At 46.2% G+C, this 20,842-nt stretch overlaps 1 long non-coding RNA gene across 1 annotated transcript in view; it reads left to right on the forward strand.

Moving 5' to 3' along the window:
* The window catches only part of LOC132888595 (uncharacterized), a 30,555-nt gene extending 18,344 nt beyond the window's left edge, over positions 1-12,211 (forward strand). The window contains exon 2 of the long non-coding RNA XR_009654955.1: positions 12,059-12,211. This is a non-coding gene — a long non-coding RNA (uncharacterized LOC132888595). The remainder of the gene's footprint in view (positions 1-12,058) is intronic.
* The last annotated feature ends 8,631 nt before the right edge of the window (positions 12,212-20,842 follow it).

Raw genomic sequence — 20,842 nt, forward strand, 5'->3', positions numbered from 1 at the left:
GACATCTTAATATCTAAAAATACCAAGAGATGATAAAAAATGTGCCACGGGTCAGCAAATATGACTTTATTAAATTTTCACCAACGTTTCATAAACGTTTAATAAAACCTAACCTTAATGCAACCCAAATGAAAGGTTTTATAAACGTTTTGTGTTTGCTGGGTACCACGTGGTTAACTCCTCCCCCACAAACACACGTAGAGTTAGCTACCAGAGCTAATCCTTTTTGTAGGCCACACACAAGGCCTCTCTCTCTCCCCACACACAAACACACCTTAGCTAGCTTCCCTTTGTCTTAGCTTAGCCACACAAGGCTAATTCCTTTGTTCTCCTCAAATCCCACATGGTGATCCCTACACCACGTGGACACACACGAACATACCTAGCTAGCATCCCACGCTAGCCTTCTGCTCAGGCCATAGGGCCTTTCACACACACATCTCACACACACACACACACACATCTCACTGTTTGTATATATTTCAACTGCCATTATCCATTTTATCTTTGTTATAATGAATTCATTTATTATTGAAACTGTGTGTTTATTTGTGTTCCAATATCTTTGAAGTCCCCAATCTCCAAAGAATTCTAAAAGGTGCATATGATTTATGTAATATGGTAAGTGATCATAATAATTTGGAATATACCATAATTTAGCTGTTTGGTAATTTATTATTAAGCACCAAAATTAATGGTATTAATTAATGAGACTGATTCCATGAGTGATTTAATGATAATATGAGACTGATTCAACTTTAATTATTAACCTTCAGATTTAATGAGATTGATCACTCAATTACCCAAATGCACCTACAGTGTCCTAGATAAAAGTATATACTGGAGAAATGTGCAAACAGCAAGGAGAAAATAAATACATCCTTAAAAACAATAAAAACGTTAGAAGTTAAAAATATACACTCAATAAGATAAAATGTGATAAAATGTGGCTTCCCTGCTCAGGCCCGCTGAACAGTTCCTGCACAATTAAAATTAAAATCAAAATTAAGATCTGGGATTTTGTTTATTAAAAAGGCTAATGGCTTGTGGAATGAATGACTGCTTGGTCCTATTCTTGGAGAGAGCAGGGTAACGGAATCTATTGCCTGATGGCAATAATTCAAATTTATAAAATAGAGGGTGTTTATCTGCTAAAATTGTGTCTATTTTACCCAGTGAACGTTCCCTATAGATCATCTCCAAGCTTTGCATCTCCAATATAGGAAGGTGGGTGCCGCATTTGGCTGGAGAGTTTGACCACTGATTACTTTCACTTGGTCAAATGCATGATGCAGAGTCTTGTCTCATGACTGCTCTAATGGGAAATCCTCAAGGGAATCCCTGAGAGAGGGAGGAGGGGCAAGCTGCTCCTCACTCCTTGCATCGCCCTGATGTGGTGCTGAAGTAGACGGCTCTGTGACAGCTTCCCCAGTCAATATCACACTGGGATCTCCCCGTGGCATATTATTGAAGGGCCCACCCCTACTATATGCTCCATTAATCCTCTGAACCCTGGCCAATCAGTCCCCAAAATCAGTGGGTGGGTCAGATGTGGATTAACCACTGCCTTTATGTTTTTCTCCCCGAAATAGAATGTGGATGGACACTAATGGATAATTGTGAACATCCCTGTATACACACAAAAGCTTCACCACTTGTGCTCTCCCCAATGCCTCACCTTGCACCAGGCTTTGGTGGATTGAAGTCTGATTACAGCTGGAATCCACCAACATGAGATACATATCCCCTTGGACACTCACCGGTATACAGTATGTCTCGTCTCGTCTCGTCTTCTTCCGCTTATCTGGGACCGGGTCGCGGAGGCAGCAGTCTAAGCATGGAAGCCCAAACTTCCCTTTCCCCAGACACCTTGACCAGCTCCTCGGGAAGAACACCGAGGCGTTCCCAGGCCAGCCGAGAGACATAGTCCCTCCAGCGTGTCCTGGGTCTTCCCCGGGGCCTCCTCCCGGGGGGACATGCCTGGAACACCTCCCCAGGGAGGCGTCCAGGAGGCATCCGAAAAAGATGCCCGAGCCACCTCAGCTGGTTCCTCTCGATGTGGAGGAGCAGCAGCTCTACTCCGAGCTCCTCCCAAGTGACTGTGCTTCTCACCCTATCTCTAAGGGAGCGCCCAGCCACCCTGCAAAGGAAACTCATTTCAGCCGCTTGTATCCGCGATCTTGTTCTTTCTGTCATTACCCAAAGCTCATGACCATAGGTGAGAGTCGGAATGTAGATCGACCGGTAAATTGAGAGCTTCGCCTTTTGGCTCAGCTCCTTCTTCACCACGACGGACCGGTAAAGCGACCGCATCACTGCGGAGGCTGCACCGATCTGCCTCTCGATCTCACGCTCCATCCTTCCCTCACTCGTGAACAAGATCCCGAGATACTTAAACTCCTCCACTTGAGGCAGGACTTCTCCACCAACCTGGAGAGGGCAAGCCACCCTTTTCCGGTCGAGAACCATGGCCTCGGACTTGGAGGTGATGATTCTCATCCCAGCCGCTTCACACTCGACTGCAAACCGCCCCAGTGCATGCTGAAGGTCCTGGTTTGAAGAAGCCAACAGGACAACATCATCCGCAAAAAGCAGAGATGAAATCCTGTGGTTCCCAAACAGGATTCCTTCCGGCCCCTGGCTGCGCCTAGAAATTCTGTCCATAAAAATTATGAACAGAACCGGTGACAAGGGGCAGCCCTGCCGGAGTCCAACATGCACTGGGAACAGGTCTGACTTACTGCCGGCAATGTGAACCAGACTCCTGCTCCGTTCGTACAGGGACCGGACAGCCCTTAGCAAAGAGCCCCGAACCCCATACTCCCGAAGCACCCCCCACAGAATACCATGGGGGACACGGTCGAATGCCTTCTCCAGATCCACAAAGCACATGTGGACTGGTTGAGCAAACTCCCATGAACCCTCGAGCACCCTATGAAGGGTATAGAGCTGGTCCAGTGTTCCGCGACCAGGACGAAAACCGCATTGTTCCTCCTGGATCCGAGGTTCGACTATTGGTCGAATTCTCCTCTCCAGTACCCTGGAGTAAACTTTCCCTGGGAGGCTGAGAAGTGTGATTCCCCTATAATTGGAGCACACTCTCCGGTCCCCTTTCTTAAAAAGAGGGACCACCACCCCAGTCTGCCACTCCAGAGGCACTGTCCCCGACCGCCACGCGATGTTGCAGAGGCGTGTCATCCAAGACAGCCCCACAACATCCAGAGACTTGAGATACTCAGGGCGGATCTCATCCACCCCCGGTGCCTTGCCACCGAGGAGCTTGCAAACCACCTCAGTGACTTCGGCTTGGGTAATGGACGAGTCCACCTCTGAGTCATCAGCCTCAGTCTCCTCAGTGGAAGACATGACGGTGGGATTGAGGAGATCCTCAAAGTATTCCTTCCACCGCCCGACAATGTCCCCAGTCGAGGTCAACAGCTCCCCACCCGCACTGTAAACAGTGTTGGCAGAGTACTGCTTCCCCCTCCTGAGGCGCCAGACGGTTTGCCAGAATTTCTTCGAGGCCGACCGATAGTCCTTCTCCATGGCCTCCCCGAACTCCTCCCAGTTCCGAGTTTTTGCCTCTGCAACTGCCCGAGCTGCAGCACGCCTGGCCTGCCGATACCCGTCAGCTGCCTCAGGAGTCCTGGAGGTCAACATGGCCCGATAGGACTCCTTCTTCAGCTTGACGGCATCCCTTACTTCCAGTGTCCACCACCGGGTTCAGGGATTGCCGCCACGACAGGCACCGGAGACCTTGCGGCCACAGCTCCGAACAGCTGCGTCCACAATGGAGGTAGAGAACATGGTCCACTCAGACTCAATGTCCCCCACCTCCCTCGGAAGCTGGGAAAAGCTCTCCCGGAGGTGGGAGTTAAAGACCTCCCCAACAGAGTGCTTGGCCAGATGTTCCCAGCAGACCCTCACCATACGTTTGGGCCTGCCAGGTCTGTCCAGCTTCCTCCTCCGCCAGCGGATCCAACTCACCACCAGGTGGTGATCAGTTGACAGCTCAGCCCCTCTCTTCACCCGAGTGTCCAAGACATAGGGCCGGAGATCAGATGAAACGACTACAAAGTCGATCATCGACCTCCGACCTAAGGTGTCCTGGTGCCACGTGCACTTATGGACACCCCTATGCTCGAACATGGTGTTCGTTATGGACAAACCGTGACTAGCACAGAAGTCCAATAACAAAACACCACTCGGGTTCAGATCGGGGAGGCCGTTCCTCCCAACCACGCCCCTCCAGGTGTCACTGTCGTCGCCCACGTGAGCATTGAAGTCCCCCAGTAGCACAATGGAGTCCCCAGTCTGAGCACCCCTCAGTACCTCTCCCAGGGACTCCAAGAAGGCCGGATACTCTATACTGCTATTTGGCCCGTAGGCACAAACAACAGCAAGAGCCCTCTCCCCAATCCGAAGGCGCAGAGAGGCGACCCTCTCATTCACTGGGGTAAACTCCAACACATGGTGGCTGAGCTGGGGAGCTATAAGCAAGCCCACACCAGCCCGCCACCGCTCACCACGGGCGACTCCAGAGAAGTGGAAAGTCCAGCCCCTCTCGAGGAGCTGGGTTCCAGAGCCCAAGCTGTGCGTGGAGGTGAGCCCGACTATCTCTAGCCGGTACCTCTCAACCTCCCGCACAAGCTCAGGCTCCTTCCCCCCCAGCGAAGTGACATTCCATGTCCCAACAGCCAGCCGCTGTGTCCGGGGATCAGGTCGTCGAGGCCCCTGCCTTCGACTGCCACCCAATCCACACTGCACCAAACCCCTACTGCTACCTCTGTGGGTGGTGAACCCACAGGAGGCAGTATACAATATGCTCCAGCCCAATTGGACTGGTGGCAAATTCATGCGCAGCATATGAAATAGTTTTGCCATCATAAGGACTACATTTATTTTAAAAAAATTACTTCAATCAAAATACAGAAATTTTATTTCTTGCTACATTTTTGGATGAAGTAGCATTTACTGTACATGTGCTCTGTCTCACTAATTAATGAGTGTCTTTTTGCACAATATCAATATTATGGAATTGAGAGTAATACATCAAACCGATTAAGAGTGATCTGTCAGTCTGAGAGCTTGTGTGGAGCAGCATGGGGTACTGTGCAAAATACAGTACAGGAATTTAGACTTTTGCACAGTACTGTATACTGCTTATGTGGAGCAGCATACAGTACTGTGCAAAAGTCTAAATTCCTAAAGTGCTAAATTCATTTATAATAATAATAATAATAGAGGGGCGGCATTGTGTGTAGTGGTTAGCGCTGTCGCCTCACAGCAAGAAGGTCCGGGTTCGAGCCCCATGGCCGGTGAGGACCTTTCTGTGTGGAGTTTGCATGTTCTCCCCGTGTCCACGTGGGTTTCCTCCGGGTGCTCCGGTTTCCCCCACAGTCCAAAGACATGCAGGTTAGGTTAACTGGTGACTCTAAATTGACCGTAGGTGTGAATGTGAGTGTGAATGGTTGTCTGTGTCTATGTGTCAGCCCTGTGATGACCTGGTGACTTGTCCAGGGTGTACCCCGCCTTTTGCCCGTAGTCAGCTGTTATAGGCTCCAGCTTGCCTGCGACCCTGTAGAACAGGATAAAGTGGCTAGAGATAATGAGAATAATAATAATAATAATACATTTTATTTATAGGCGCCTTTCAGGACATTCAAGGTCACCATACAAATACAATAATAAAAGCAATCGATAAAATGAAAAACATAATCAAAATAGTGCAAAACATAATAAAACAGAAATAAAGTGCAATGGTGGGGTCATTCCAGACCCAGATTAAAGGGAATATGCTTGTTGGAAAAGGTGGGTTTTGAGGTGAGATTTGAAGGAGATGATGGAATCAGAGTGTTGTATGTCCTGTGGCAGGGAGTTCCAAAGGTGGGGGGCTGAGTGGCTGAAGGCTCTCGACCCCATGGTGGACAAGCGAGCAGGTAGGAGGATGAGTTGGATGGAGGAGGAGGACCCGAGAGTATGGCTATGTATGTTGATGTGGAGGAGCTCAGTAAGGTACTGGGGGGTGAGGGTGTTGATTGCCTTGAAGGTAAAAAGTAAGATTTTATAGATGATGCGAAATTTGATAGGAAGCCAATGGAGTTGCTACAGGACAGGTGTGATATGACTGAAGGAGGGGATTCTGGAAATAATTCTGGTGGCCGAGTTTTGAACCCATTGCAGATTATGGATGGACTTGTCAGGTAAACCAAAAAGAAGAAAGTTACAATAGTCAAGGCGGGATGTAACCAGGATAGCGGTACTGTTGGGTGTGGGGGAACTGGCACAGGCATGAGATATTACGTAGATGAAATTAAGCTGACCGAGTGACATTATTTATTTGGGACTGGAATGATAGAATGCCATCAAGGATGACACCCAGACTCTTAACCTGGGGGAAGGTTATGCAATTTGTTTTAAAGACATGTATCCTTCACAGACCATATATCCATATATCCATTTTAAAATACATATGTGAGTACATAGGCACTTATGGACATATGTGTGGTGGAAGACAGCTTTAGAATAGCAAACCAAGCCAAAACGAGAGACAGGAATCATAGTCAAAGAACAAGCTAGGGTTGGACAATCGGCAAACAGAGTAACGTGGGCAAAACAGAAATCAAGGAACCGAGAAAACACTAGCAAAGGTCAAACAGACAGAAAGGCAGTCAGAGAATAACAAGGCTTGGTATGTATGGAAAAAAAACAGAACGATACTTCACAATGTGTGCTTCTGTGACTGGGGTTTAAATGCTGAGACAGGTGATGAGGAAATGAATGTCAGCTGAGAGTCAGAAGGCGGGAGATAGAGGGCGCTGTGTGTGCTGGGAGTTGTAGTCTGAGCTGTCCATGTTTGTATTCTGCTCGTCTCCAACAGGTTTACTGACAGAGCCCCCCCTGAGGAGCTACCTCCGGGAGCTATACTCTTTCGGGGGCATCCTTGACCTCTGGGTGCTGGCTTGCTGGGGTGTTGGGTGTGGAAGTCTTGCTTGAGCAGAGGGTCAAGGATGTCCTTGAACTTGACCCAACTTTGTTCTTCGCACCCATACCCTTCCCAGTCTACCAGGTACTCGATCTGGCCACCTCTTCGCCTGGAGTCGAGGATTTTGTTGACCTAGTAGATGGGTTCCCTGTCGAGATTCAGAGAAGGGTGATCTTGAGTGGGTGTATTGTTGGAGAGCGGACCTGGGATGACGGGTTTGAGATTAGAGATATGGAAAGTAGGAGAGACTCTGCTGTGCGGTGAAAGTTCTAGACGATATGAGACATTGTTGATGTGCCGTAACAACTTGAAGGGTCCGATGTAGCATGGTTGTAGTTTCTTACAGGCATGTGTCTCTCATAGGTTCTTAGTCACCACCCATACTCGATCACCGGGAAGATAGGTGGGAGTCTTTCCTTTGTGTCAATTGGCATATGCCTTGTACTTGGCACAAACAACCTCTAGCCGCTGATGGACCTCTTCCCAAATGGTTTGGCTGCGCTGGAACCACTCATCTACTGCATTTACCTAATTGGGTGTGTCGTCCCAGGGGAACAAGGGTGGTTGGTAGCCGAGTATGCACTGGAAAGGTGTTAGCTGAGTCGCAGAATGCTTTAGGGAGTTCTACTCATACTCAGCCCATGGCAGGAAATGTGTCCAGTCCCCCTGGTTGTGCATGCAGTAGATTTGCAGGAAGCAGGCGATTTCCTGAGTTCACCCTGCCCATTGGACTGGGGGTGGTAGCCAGATGTGAGGCTAACGGACACCCCCAACCTCTCCATGAAGCAGAACCAGAACTTGGAGATGAATTGTGGGCCTCGGTTGCTGATGATGTCTTCAGGGATGCCGTAGTATCTGAATACTTGTTGGAAAAGAAGTTCAGCCATTTGGGTGGCCGTAGGGATACCCGGAAGAGGGATGAGCCTCAAAGCTTTCAAGAACCTGTCAATGGTGACCATGATTGTGGTATTGTTTTGTGATGAAGGAAGGTCTGTGATGAAGTTGATCACCAAGTGTGACCAGGGTCACTGCAGGACAGGTAGAGGCATGAGTTTGCCAGCTGGAGGAGCTTGAGGAACAGGAAGAGTCGAACTGGTTGATTTCGGTCCGCATGTTGTCTCACCAGTACCTGTTCTTCAGCATCTGGTAGGTACGTTGACTGTTGGGATGACCAGCAGCAGGAGAGGAGCGTGCCCAGCTGATGAGTTTGCTGCATAGATGTGCTGGCACAAAGAGAAGACCAGATGGGATATGATTAGGTACAGATTGTGGTTGAGACTTATGGATTTCACTGTCCAGATCCCACATGATGGATTGTAAGAAGTGCTGTGTTGGGATGATGGGTTGAGGTTCTGTGTCTTTGAGAGATGGTTCTACAGCCTGGGACAGAGCATCCACCTTGGTGTTCTTGAACCCTGGTCGGAAGGAGATAGAGAAATTAAAACAGATGAAGAACAGCGCCCACCTGGTCTGACGTGGATTCAACCTCTTGGCCTTCTTGAAATACTCTAGGTTCTTATGGTCAATTAGGATGAAGAAAAGATGAGTTGCTCCCTCCAATTAGTGTCGCCATTTCTCCAAGGCTAGTTTGATTTCTAGCAGCTGGCGATTGCCCACATCATAATTCCTCTCAGCAGGGGTTAGCTTCTTGGAGAAAAAGCCACTGGGTGTAGTTTCGGCTTTTCCCCAAAGATGGCTCCTACTCCTGTGTCGGAGGCGTCTACCTCCACAACGAATGGTTTCGTGGGGTCTGGATGCTGGAGAATTGGAGCCGATGTGAAGGCAATTTTCAGCTTGTTGAAGGCTTCTTCTGCCTGAGGATTCCATCAGAAGCACTTGGGACCCTTTTTCAGGAGAGTGGTCAATGGAGCGGCCAAGGTGCTGAAGTTCCTGATGAAATGGCAGTAGAAGTTGGCAAAACATAGAAATCTCTGGAGGTCCTTGACTGACTTAGGTTGGAGCCACAAGGTAACGGCCGAGACTTTGGTTGAGTCCATGCTGACCCCTTCCAAGCTAATGATGTAGCCCAGGAAGGAGATCTTGTCTTGGTGGAATTCGCTTTTTTCGGCTTTGACGTAGATGTGGTTCTCCAGCAACCGTTTGATGACAGTTCTGACATTGCCCTGATGACTGGGGAAATCTGAGGAATAGATCAAGATGTCATCTATGTAGGCAATGATGTATTTTCCCAGCATGTCCCACAGCACGTCATTGATGAAACTTTGGAACACACTGGGAGCTGAAGATAGGTCATATGGCATGACCCAGTATTTGAAGTGACCAGTGGTTGTGCTGAAGGTGGTCTTCCACTTGTCACTTTGTTTAATCCAGATCAGGTTGTAGGCACTTCGAAGATCCAGCTTGGAAAACACCTTGGCCGATCTGAGTTGCTCCAGAGCTGCTGGAACCAGAGGGAGAGGATACGGATATTTAACAGTGACTTCATTACGCTCTCTATAGTCTATGCAGGGCTGAAGTCCACCTCCTTATTTCTCCACAAAGAAGAAGCTAGCCAAGGCAGGAGATTTCGACAGCTGGCTGTAACCTTGTTTGAGAGCCTCCTGGATGTACTCTTCCATGGCAGCATGTTTTTTCTGGGAAAGGGGGTAGATGTGACCTCGTGGTGGTGCCATGCCTGGCAACAGCTCAATGGCGCAGTCGCAGGGCCTATGCGGTGGTAGTCCGCAGGCCTTCTCCTTGCTGAAGATCTCAGAAAGATCTTGGTAGCATTCTGGAACGCTGTCCATGGCATCGGGGAGTGGGCTCTCAACTGAGATGGAGGAAACGATGAGTTGGGGACAAGAGAGGCAGCTCTGAAAGCATGTAGGTGACCACTGGAGTATCTCCTTTTTCTGCCATGAGATGAGGGGTCATGCAGTTGTAACCAGGGGTAGCCAAGGATGATATCATGATGGTCAGTGGTCGTGATGTACAAAGAGATTAGTTCGTGATGTAGGGTCCCCACTTGTATCTACAATGGCTGTGTCCGTGATGTGACTAGGCCGTCACCTATGGGTCCGCCATAGATAGTCCAGATGCTAAGTGTACTTTGCAGAGAGGTGACTGGCAAGTTGAGCTTTTGCACGAGGGCTTTGCTGATGAAGTTCCCCTCTGCTCCTGAATCTATGAAGGCGGGTAGGACATGAGTGGAAGCCGCCATCTTCAGTAACACTGGGATTTTGAAGGATTTAGAGTTAAGTTTTCTCACTGGACTTTAGGCTGGAACAGGTCTCTCGATTGAGGTTCCCCAGGCAAGTCAAACTGGGCAGTGTTGGATGTCATGACCGGCGCTCCCACAGTAGAAGCACAAACCCTCCTTGCGCCTTCTGGCAAGCTCAGCGCGGGACAACCATGTGTGTGACAGCTCCATGGGTGCGTGGTCCTCGGGAGGTGACATTGGCTTCTTCTCCATGAGGAGCGAGGGCCGGTGCTTCAACAGCTGGTCTAGACATATGGCCAGTTCAATCAGGGCATCCAATGAGAGGTTCTTATCCCTACATGCCAGCTTGGTGAGTATTTCAGGGCGCAGTCCCTGGCAAAAGACCGCTTTGAGTGCTGGGTCATTCCATCCACTGGAGGCTGCAAGAGTCCTGAAATCCAGGGCAAACTTGGCGATGCTTCTGGTGCCCTGTGAGCTGGTGAGAAGGCTTTCCCCAACTTCAATTCCCTCAGGCTCATGATCGAATACTTTCTTGAATAGGGAGAGGAACTGTTCATATGACCCTGTTGACTTTCCACCTTTATCCCAGCCAGCTGTAGCCTAGCAGAGTGCTTTGTCAGTGAGGAGAGACAGAAATTTAGCAATTTTGTGTTCTTCCAGAATATCCGGCATGGTGGCGAAATACAATGAGCATTGTAACAAGAAACCCTTACATGTGGCAGGGTCGCCATTGAACTTTTCTGGTGCGGGGAGTTGCAACGCTGAGTGAGGAGGAGATTCAATGCATGCTAGGAGGGCCTGCAACATAACAGTTGTTAGCTGCGTCATCCTGGTGTTCAGATCGGTGAGCATCTGTTGATGTTCTCCTAGCAGTTGCCACTGTGGGTTGAGAGCCGTCTGTTGGTGATCCTCCGCTACATCCATGCTAGTGAAGTATCCTGTGAGTACGCAGGCACTTATGAATGTATGTGTGGCAGAAGACAGCTTTAGAATAGCAAACCAAGCCAAAACGAGAGACAGGAATCATAGTCAAAGAACAAGCTAGGATCTGGCAATCGGCAGAGTAATGTGGGCAAAACAGAAATCGAGGAAATGAGAAAACACTAGCAAAGGTCAAACAGGCAGAAAGGCAGTCAGAGAATAACAAGGCTTGGTATGTCCATGTTTGTAGTCTGCTTGTCTCCAGCGGGTTTACTGACAACATATATCATTAATTTCCTTCAAGTCAGAGAAAATATCAAATTTTTGTTGTCCAATATGCATTCTCCAAAAAAGGAAAATGTTACCATTAATAAAAGAAGGATATTATGCAATAATGATGCTTTTTACTGTACTCAATGTTTACTCTGGATTATTAAAGTATTTCTGATTCTGATTGTTATTATTACTACTTTATTAAGTAGTGATAATACTTCTTTCTGGATAAAAGCATTGTTGGTGCTGTGTGGGACTTACAAAAACATGTGAGAGAAAAGAACTATGGCATATTGTTCAAGATGCTTATAATAACTTATCAACCAATTTTCTTTAAAAAAAAAATAGATGACGAGATGATGAATTCATATTGAAAATTGTATGTGCTTCATCCACACCAGAGTTGGTGGCAGACTCCAATTACCATGAGCACAATGTACAAACACGGCCAACAAAAACTCCAGTTCCCAGCATTCATCATGAACTCTCACACTCTCAAGCTCACCCACATATTAATTGGACACACCCGCCCCTCATACCACACTATTTCAGAGACTTTAAAAGGAATCTCCACATACACACACGTTGCAAAGCAATCACTTGGCAACGACAGACTAACCGTACTAAGTTTGCTTTTTCTATATTGTTATCTTGGTTCACAAGCTGTGCTTAGTTTCCTGGTCTTGAGTTTGATTCATGTTTCTGATTGTTTTTTGCAGCTCGCACAACCGGTGCCTGTCTCTGACCTGGAATTCTGATCACACTTCTGATTCTTGCTTGCAGCTCACCCAACCAAGACCAGTCCCTGACCTTAAACTTTGATCACCAATTTGGATTTGTTTGACCTATCTCAGTAAAAGAACTGAACTGCACCTGCATCTATGTCTGTCTCTCACTGTGTGTGTGTGTGTGTGTGTGTGTGTGTGTGTGTGTGTGTGTGTGTTATTATTAGTAATCAGTGTTTATATTTTATTTGATATATAGGAACTATTAAATATCTAGAAAATATTTTTGACATATAGAAAACATTTGTTACTTTTAAAAAGCATATTAGCCCTCATTATTGCAGATTTCTTTTCTGAACATAATTCAAATTTTCATATGTTATGCACATACATAGCATCATATTTATTTTGGGGATGTTTAAAAAATAAATAAACATTAATAATAATAATAATAATAATAATAATAATAATAATTGTGAACTGCTGGGGATCTCTGGACCTCATTTAGAGAACCACAGATATATATGTAGGGATTCTCACAGTCTAGAAAGGCTGCTCTGAGATTGCCTGAAAACATACAGAACCCAATTGCTTCCTCTAGGGAGAAGGTATATAAATAGTAAGTCTGGCCTATTTTATATACTCTGTGTGTGTGTGTGTGTGTGTGTGTGTGTGTGTGTGTGAGAGAGAGAGAGAGAGAGAGAGAGAGTGACACATGCAGCCTGGTGCGGGCAAGTGAATCTGCCATGCGTTAACTGTAGACAGACCTGCCGCTTGTTGTGTCAGCAGTGAGGACACACCATCTTCCTGTTTTAGCAACCTGCTTCACAGCACAGAAGGAGAAAGTGCACACACCCTTCCTCTAGCACCCTTTCTTTCCACACCCCACAACCATAAATCATTAGCAAACAAGTTTTTAATACAGCATAGGCTGAGAAAGCTTCACAGCGAAAAAAAAAATCACCAAACACCTTAAATCTGTGTTTTAGCTGTGCATGTTTAAGATACCTTGCACACTTGCTGCCAGAATAAATGAATGGGTAATTGTGTTGTTTGGTATGCCACAGCAGGTCTATGGAAGCATGGAAATGTCAATACAGTGGCATTGCCTTTATCTGTCATGACTGTCTTCACTTACTCAACCTATAGCACACTTCTTCATGTGTTAGTACTACAATACCAACACTACTACTAATTACTTTATAAGTAAGTAAATCACCTTTATTTGTTTGCTTTTGTTCAGAAGTTTAGCTCCAAGCAAAAACTTTTTAAAGCTATTTTTTGGGGATTTCCACACTTTAGTTTTAACCCCACACCAAATACACTTTACTCTGACATTTAACATGCTCCTTTACCTTCCCTTCTATTTTGTCCTTTATTTAAAATGAATCTGCTGTTATTTTTATAAACTAAGCAGATAAACATCAAGAGGAATCCACAATACAGTCACACGCTTTTCATACAAGCACTGATACAAGCACTAGTTCAGTATTAGGCACTCTGATAATAGCCAAATAAGGGCAAGATTCTCAGCAGACTTTCACAGTGCTTCTGTGTACTTCTGGTCTGCAGAGGGAGTTACCTGCATCCTGTTAATTTGTGTTACTCCATCCTTAAGGCCTCTGCATGCTCTTGCGACAAGGCTTTCGCAGATAGCTTTTCGCAGACAGTTGTAATTTATTGTTGAGCGGGGAGTTATAGGCGTGCGCGATGTTATTCACCACCACAACGCAAGGGGGCGCGAAGCCGCTAGGAGTAGTTGGTGGGTGTGGTTAGTGGAGTGTTTATCCTCCGGTTACTTATAATGACTAGAACTTTTTTTTTATAATGACTAGAACTGGAGTCGTATACATGTACGTACTTCCTCAATCAACCGCTCTTCATGCTGCTCCATCTTCGCTCGTGTTTTTAAAAATGGCGGTCGTGAAAACAAAACAAACCGGGAAAGTAGGGAAGCGGAAGTGCGTGTACAGCGGATGTAGAGTGGACCAATCAGAGCCCTCTTGTCTGCGACGCTGTCTGCGAGGCTTCTGCGGTGGTCACAATTTTTGGGAGGTGTGCGCAGAGCGTCTGCGAAGGTGGGGGGGCTACGCAAACACTATCTGCGAGGACTGGGTTGTCAGCATAAATTGGCCTTTATCCTCCAAATGAAAATGGTGACAATGGTTCCACGACCATGCAGCCGCTGACTAACTCGTGGCAGGCTTACTCGAGGAGTTTGTCTATAAAGACTGCCAGCATTATTCTGCTGTGCTATTTAGATAAACCATACTTATATTTAGACTGCAAGATTGGTTAATTTCAGTGCATCAATTCTTGTTTAGGTGTGTGTGTGTGTGTGTGTGTGTGTGTGTGTGTGTTTCACACATTCTTTTCTATTGAGCCAATGTGAGCAGGGTGACCTGATGCCAAAGGGCTCTTTCTCCAAGCTATGAGTGCAACAATTCTGTTAGTTTTGCTTCCTTTGTACTTCAATTATCAATCTGTAGAGGTGCAAGAAGTATAGAGCTCTATTCCTGCAAGGAGACATGGCTGAACTAGCCAGAAAAATGACAGAAAAGCTCTAACCTTTTATGCCCTTGTTCATTTAACTCAGTGAAATGTTGATAACAGCTGAGAGATAAATGGGGAGTTCAGTGTTTGTCTAAGCACATCAAGACAATGGACAAATTTTCACTGCCAGAGCAGACATTACCACCATGATAACAAACCATGATTACTACAATCCATATGATGAAGGCAATTTCAGTGACCTTTACCCACTGCATCATATTTCACATTTCTTATTTGTATGTCTAAGTTGTTACACATGCTATGGCCCAAAAATATGAGACTCTTCAGATATGTGGGAGATGTGAACAAAGCCTTCTTCAATGTATGGACATGTTTGTTTAAACCTGCCTGCCTATATGTGCATGTGTGTGTGAAGAGAGGGGTCATGGTAACAGGCTCATTTAACGCTCTGCAGTTTTTCACTCGTCTATCTGCCAAAATCTCATATTTTCACTCATGTCTCTGTTATATAGTACTAGCCAGTGCTTGTGCTCTTTTTTTTCACAAGGGCATAAAGGTTTAGATTTTTGTGCTGCGAAACCTATTTCATTTTTCAGTCCTCAATTTTCATATGGAAATCATTAAGCTCCCCTAACTCTCTCCCCCCTCACTAACAATAACATACACATAATCTACCGAATGATGTATTAATGAGTTTTTTTCTAATTGCTGTTGTTGTTATTATTATTATTATTATTATTATTAGTAGTAGTAGTAGTAGTAGTAGTCAATTAATAAAAGAAGTAGAAATCCAGGGAGGATTTTAGGAACATGGTCGTAATCTCATCTTGTCATCTTTGTTTATGCAAGTTATCTTGGTGTGTTGTAGCACCCCTAGTGGCAGGGAGTGAAAAAGACACACAGACAACAGGCATGAAGTGCAAAACAGGCTGTTTTTTTTATTTTTTCATTTTGCAGTGGAGTGAGCAGTATATAAGGATATAAGTGGTGATCCAGATGAGGGGAGGTGGGTGAGGAAGGTCCCAGGAGGTGAGGAGCTTTGTCCTGACTGTGAGGAGGCAGCTTTCCCATCCTTCCAGCATGTGAGAGTGTCATGTGAACTGGTATCTGGCACACAGAAAACAGGTCATTAGAATGAGCATTCAGGAGCTCATACTCACTCGCTATGCCACACGCAGCCTTTATCTACTCCACTGTGAGCTCCTGGAGGGTGAATGTGCATGCCATAATTAGTATCTGCCAGCTACACTGTGTTTGCCCTCTCCTTCCTTTGTGTGTGTGAGCGATACTATTTTCTGCCCATGGTGCAGAACTGCTGCTGCTTGCTTTCAGTATGGTGAGTGGAGTGCTGTCTTATCGGCACTACAGCTGTTATGCAGTGAGGAGTGCCTGCAGATAGGGAGAAGACGGCTGTCAGGCTGCAATATTTACATCCCCCCTCCACACACAGTTCTGAGCTACCCATTGGAGAAGGCTGGACCCAGAGCACATGCTGTTGGGAGAGGCCATGTGCTTTGCCATTGCAGGCTCCTGCCCAGTATTCTACCTGGAACAAGTAGCCCTGGAGGGAGAGAAATCAGTTGGTAATTTTATTATTAGAGTTCTATTCATTGGCCATCCATTGGAGTGGGGCATGGTCCATGACTAAGGTGAACTGTCTGCCTGCTAAATAGTAATGGAGCTTCTCCATGGCCCATTTGATGGTCAAGGCTTCTTACTCCACTACCATATATCTTTTCTTGGTAGGAGTCAGCTTCTGGCTAATGTGGACAATAGGGTGCTCCTCTCCTTCGAAGTCCTCTGACAGCATGGCTCCTAGTCCCATTTCTGATGCATCCAGGTGTACCAGGAAGGGGCGCTGGAAATCAGGGATCCATGAGACTGTGGAGCTCGTGAGAGCAGTTTTGAGGGCCTGGAATGCTGCCTCAGCCACAGGTGTCCAACAGACCTTCTCGGGCTCCCCCTTCCTGGTAAGATCTGAGAGGTGGGAAACTATAGAGGCAAAGTCAGGCACAAAACGCTGGTAATAGGCGGCCAGCCCCCAAAAAAGCACATACCTGTTTCACGGAGGTTGGCCAGGGATAAAGGCAGATGACTTCGGTTTTCTTTTCTTGGGGCTTCAGGAGCCCCCAGCCAATGCACAGGTACTGTGCCTCAGTTAGCCCCAGGTGGCATTTCTTGGGATTTGCCATCAGTCCCATGTTGCAGAGTCTGCCCAGCACTTCCCTAAGGTGGTGAAGGTGATCTTGCCAGCTGGTGAAGTGGATGACCATGTTGTCCAGGTAGGCTACTGTGTAGGGAAGATGAGGCCTTAAGATGAAGTCCATTAACCTTTGGAATGTTGCAGGCATTTTGTGGATCCCAAAGGGAAGGACCCAGTATTACCAATGTCCAGAATAGGTGCTAAAGGTTGTCTTGGGCTGCACCTCTCTGGAGAGGGCCACCTGCCAGTAACCTTTTGTCAGGTTGAGTGTGGAGATGAATCTGACCCTCCCTAGGTGCTCTATAAGGTCATCCACTGGCAAGGGGTAGCTGTCAAACTCTGAAACGTTGTTTTTCTTCTTCTTCTTCTTGTGTATGAGAAGACAGCTGTATTAGATATAAGAAAGGTGCTGCAGCCGGTTCACCATGGACTGCTTAGGGATCGTGAGGTTGACATCAGTGGGCAGGCCAAGGGTGGGGCATTCACTGAGGATGTGCTTTATGGTCTGCTCAGGTGACCTGCAGGGCAGGCTGCAGATGGGTGCAGACCCCATTGGTGTATGTTGGCATTGAAACGGCCTACCCTGGTTCATATCCGGTTCAAGGTGACCCACTCTTCCTTGGGAGATTGCCACCTGGGGGTAGTGCAATATTCAGGATGACACTGAGTTGGGCAAGGTATGCAGTCTGTTGCCAGGTGCCTCTCCATGCTTGTAGGATGTTGAAAGGTGTGCTAAGGAGGGTGGCTGCATGGCAAGAAAATGGGTGATAATGAGCATATGCCATCCTGCAACAAGTTTTACTTCCAAATAGCCTGAACTATGTCTGACAGATTTTATCCTGTTTACAGTGGGTGTTCCCACCACAAAAGAGAAACCAATCAAAACTGAAAGAGTGAAAGTGATTATCATGCTGTTATCATGTGAATAGTCTTTTATAAATGTGTATGTGCGCGCTCAGCACTCCGACTTTTGGTGTGACTCAGTAAGGTGACAAGTTTTATGTTTCATCTCTGTAAGGTTCACGAGATGTGGGTGGAGCACAGAGGACGGCAGGACAGAGACTGAGTTCGCAAAAAACTCTTTTATTCTCACTTTTCAGTGGAAATAGGTTTCTCTCTCAGCCACACACGCACGCACACACATTCCAGTTGTCTGGTTGTGGAGAGAGCTCCTCTGCTCTCGCTCTCCCTCCTTAAATAGCCCGGTTTACTGGGGAGAACACACACAAAACATAGATTAATCACACTCAGGTGAAGCGATTCTGCCACTTACCTTTCCCAACTCCGCCCTCCTGTCACAGACCGGCGCTTGACCACGCCCCCGCTGCCACAATTTCATTTAGGTAATTTAAAAACTATAATATTATTTAGCAGTGGGCACATTGGAAAGTGTAAAGTATAAAGTTTGTCAATATGTTTATCATGCTTGTATGATAAAGAACTTGCAAAGATATTTATCTAAATACGTGATCTACTCGTTCTGAACTTGTTGTGCTTCGCCAGCAAAGCTCTCGACCAGTGGCGGCTGGTAGTCTTTCAAACAGGGGAGGCTGGTGGGTTACAACATTTCCAGATTTTAAAAGAAAAAAAACACATCAATTTTGCCCATACTCTTGCCTCTGATCTGGCTGATTGTTGGCAGCGTCACAAACTGTGAAATAACAGGTTCTTTTGGCCCATTAGCCTACTGTCCAATATACATGATGGTGGTGTTGGGGGGGAGGGGTATATTTTAACATTTTATATTTTAAAATTGTGGCATGTTGTTTAAAAATTGATCATGATTGAAAGCAGCTCTTTGTCAGGAACCTCAGCAGTAGAGCTGGGTGCCACACATTTTATTCAATGACACTTTCCCTATATTTTACTTATTTTGACTGAGAAATGTTTTATTGACAATTTTGATAACTCTTCACTTTTAATCCAGGTCTGTAGTGTGAAATGTTCTTGGCTGTGTTTTTGTTTAAAAATGTTTCCCAAATTGTAGCTGTGTTTAATTCATATCCAGAAAAATATATATTCCAATATAATATACTCAGCATAAACATTTTAAATAGATTCTATATTTTTGGTCCATCCATGACATATTACTAAAGTAGCCTATTTACTGTTGTTGATGTGGGTCACTTGCTGTTAGCCAATTCACTTTCTCATACCAGGAGAGCTGAAAGGAACGAGTATTATTCCCTACCTTTTTCACCAAGTCAATTTGAGGCGTTGGTCTACCCTGCTCTTTAATTTTAATTTTTTTCCTCGAAAGGAAGACTGGCAAATGGCTTTGCCAAAATTAAATCAGCAATACTTGGCATCCGTGCACAGCTTTCTTGCTAGCTGACTAGCCCCCTCAAGTTCAAGTTCAGTCACTCAAATAAACGAAATTTCTGGAATTAAGATAGCAAACTTGACAACACTATATTTACACTTTATATACAATGAAAATATATACAAACTAAAAAAGCTGGTAGAAACTGTATGTAATGAATGAAATCAAAATGTAAGCTGATCTCTTACAATACACCACAGCACTTCCGATTCCGCATGCGACTGAACTGAAATTCACCGCTGCCTGTCTATAGTTGAAACGAGCTGTCAATCAAAGAAAATATCTGGCCGCTTTCACCAATCACCAGTCTCCTCGCGGAAAGCTTTGCCATGTCCCTCCCATGTGAGGCTCGGAGTCCGTAGGCGGGCATTTTCACAGTATTTGTCGAATAATCGTCTTGCATTTTGATATTGAAAAGCGCATAGCTCCCAAATGCCATTGAAGTCCACTGAGGCTGGGAGTCCGTGAGACTCCGTGGGCGGGCGTTTTCGCAGTATTTGTCCAATAACCATCTTGCATTTTGAGATTGAAAAGTGCAGAGCTCCCAAATGCCATTGAAGTGCACTGAGGCTGCGCTGCATTGCACTGTCACGAGGTGGAGAAACTCACGCACACATTAAAATCATAAGAGCATTTTTAGAGGAGGCTGAGCCTCCCTTGCTGTCTTAGAGCAATCGCCCATGCTCTCGACCCCAGAGGGTTAAGATTGATCTGGAGCAGGCAGTTGGCCTCCTTGGTGTTTAGGTGGAAGGCAGTTGAGGTGGTTTTGGCAGTGCTCAGCTTCAGTCTCCATCTCTTGAGATATGTTGTAGGTTGCACCATATCTGTTGAGAGTGTCTCCTCTACCTTGGGCCAGTTGCTGTCAGCATAAAGTAAGGCTAAGTCATTTGCATAGCCATATTGTTGAGATGTTCTGCAGGGTAAGTCGCTGATGTACAAGTTGAACAGCATTGGGGAGAGCACTGATCCTTGGGGACTCCATTTCTGAGGTGCCATGGCCTATTGGTCTGTCCATCACTAGTCTTAAGGACAAAGCTTCTGTTGACTAGGATGTTGCAGATGAACTTAACTAGATACCATACAGTCTCAGTGTTAGGCTCTGATGCCATCCAGTGTCATAGGCAGCAGTGAGGTCTACCAAGATTGCACCTGCCTTGTGGCCTTTCTTGAAGCTGCCTTCAATGTCATTAGTCAGCTTCACAATCTGGTGAACTGTGTTGCGGTCCTGCTGGAAGCCTGCTTTTTCATCTGGCAGTTGGGGCTCAACAACTGGTTCCAGTCAGGCTAGGAGAAGCTGTTCCAGGAGTTTGAAGGGTACACAGAGGAGTGAGATGGGGTGGTAGCTCTTTGGCTCATCCACTAGCTTGATTGGTTTGGGAAGGGTGATGATGTTAGTCTTTTGCCAGATCTTTGGTATGGATTGGTTGGTGAGGCAGCATGAATGGAATGCTAGGAGCCATTCCAAACAATGTGGGCCACAGTGTATCAGGAACTCTGGGGGGATGTTGTCAGGTCCCTGGGCCTTCCCATTCTTCAGTTGGCTCATGGCAGATGTGAGCTCTTCTGGCATAAAGGGGGCTGATAACAAGCTGTTGACACTGGAAGCATGCCACAGTTCAGTAATCTCTTGTTTGACAGAACGGGTGTGTTCCTTATCGATGTTCTTGAAACAACTGTTCTCAAGAAGTTGATCAGCGATGGAGTTGGCTGAGACAGGGGATTTCTGTGCTTTGGAGTT

Source organism: Neoarius graeffei, chromosome 7, assembly GCF_027579695.1.
Source record: "Neoarius graeffei isolate fNeoGra1 chromosome 7, fNeoGra1.pri, whole genome shotgun sequence".
Lineage (NCBI taxonomy): Eukaryota > Metazoa > Chordata > Actinopteri > Siluriformes > Ariidae > Neoarius > Neoarius graeffei.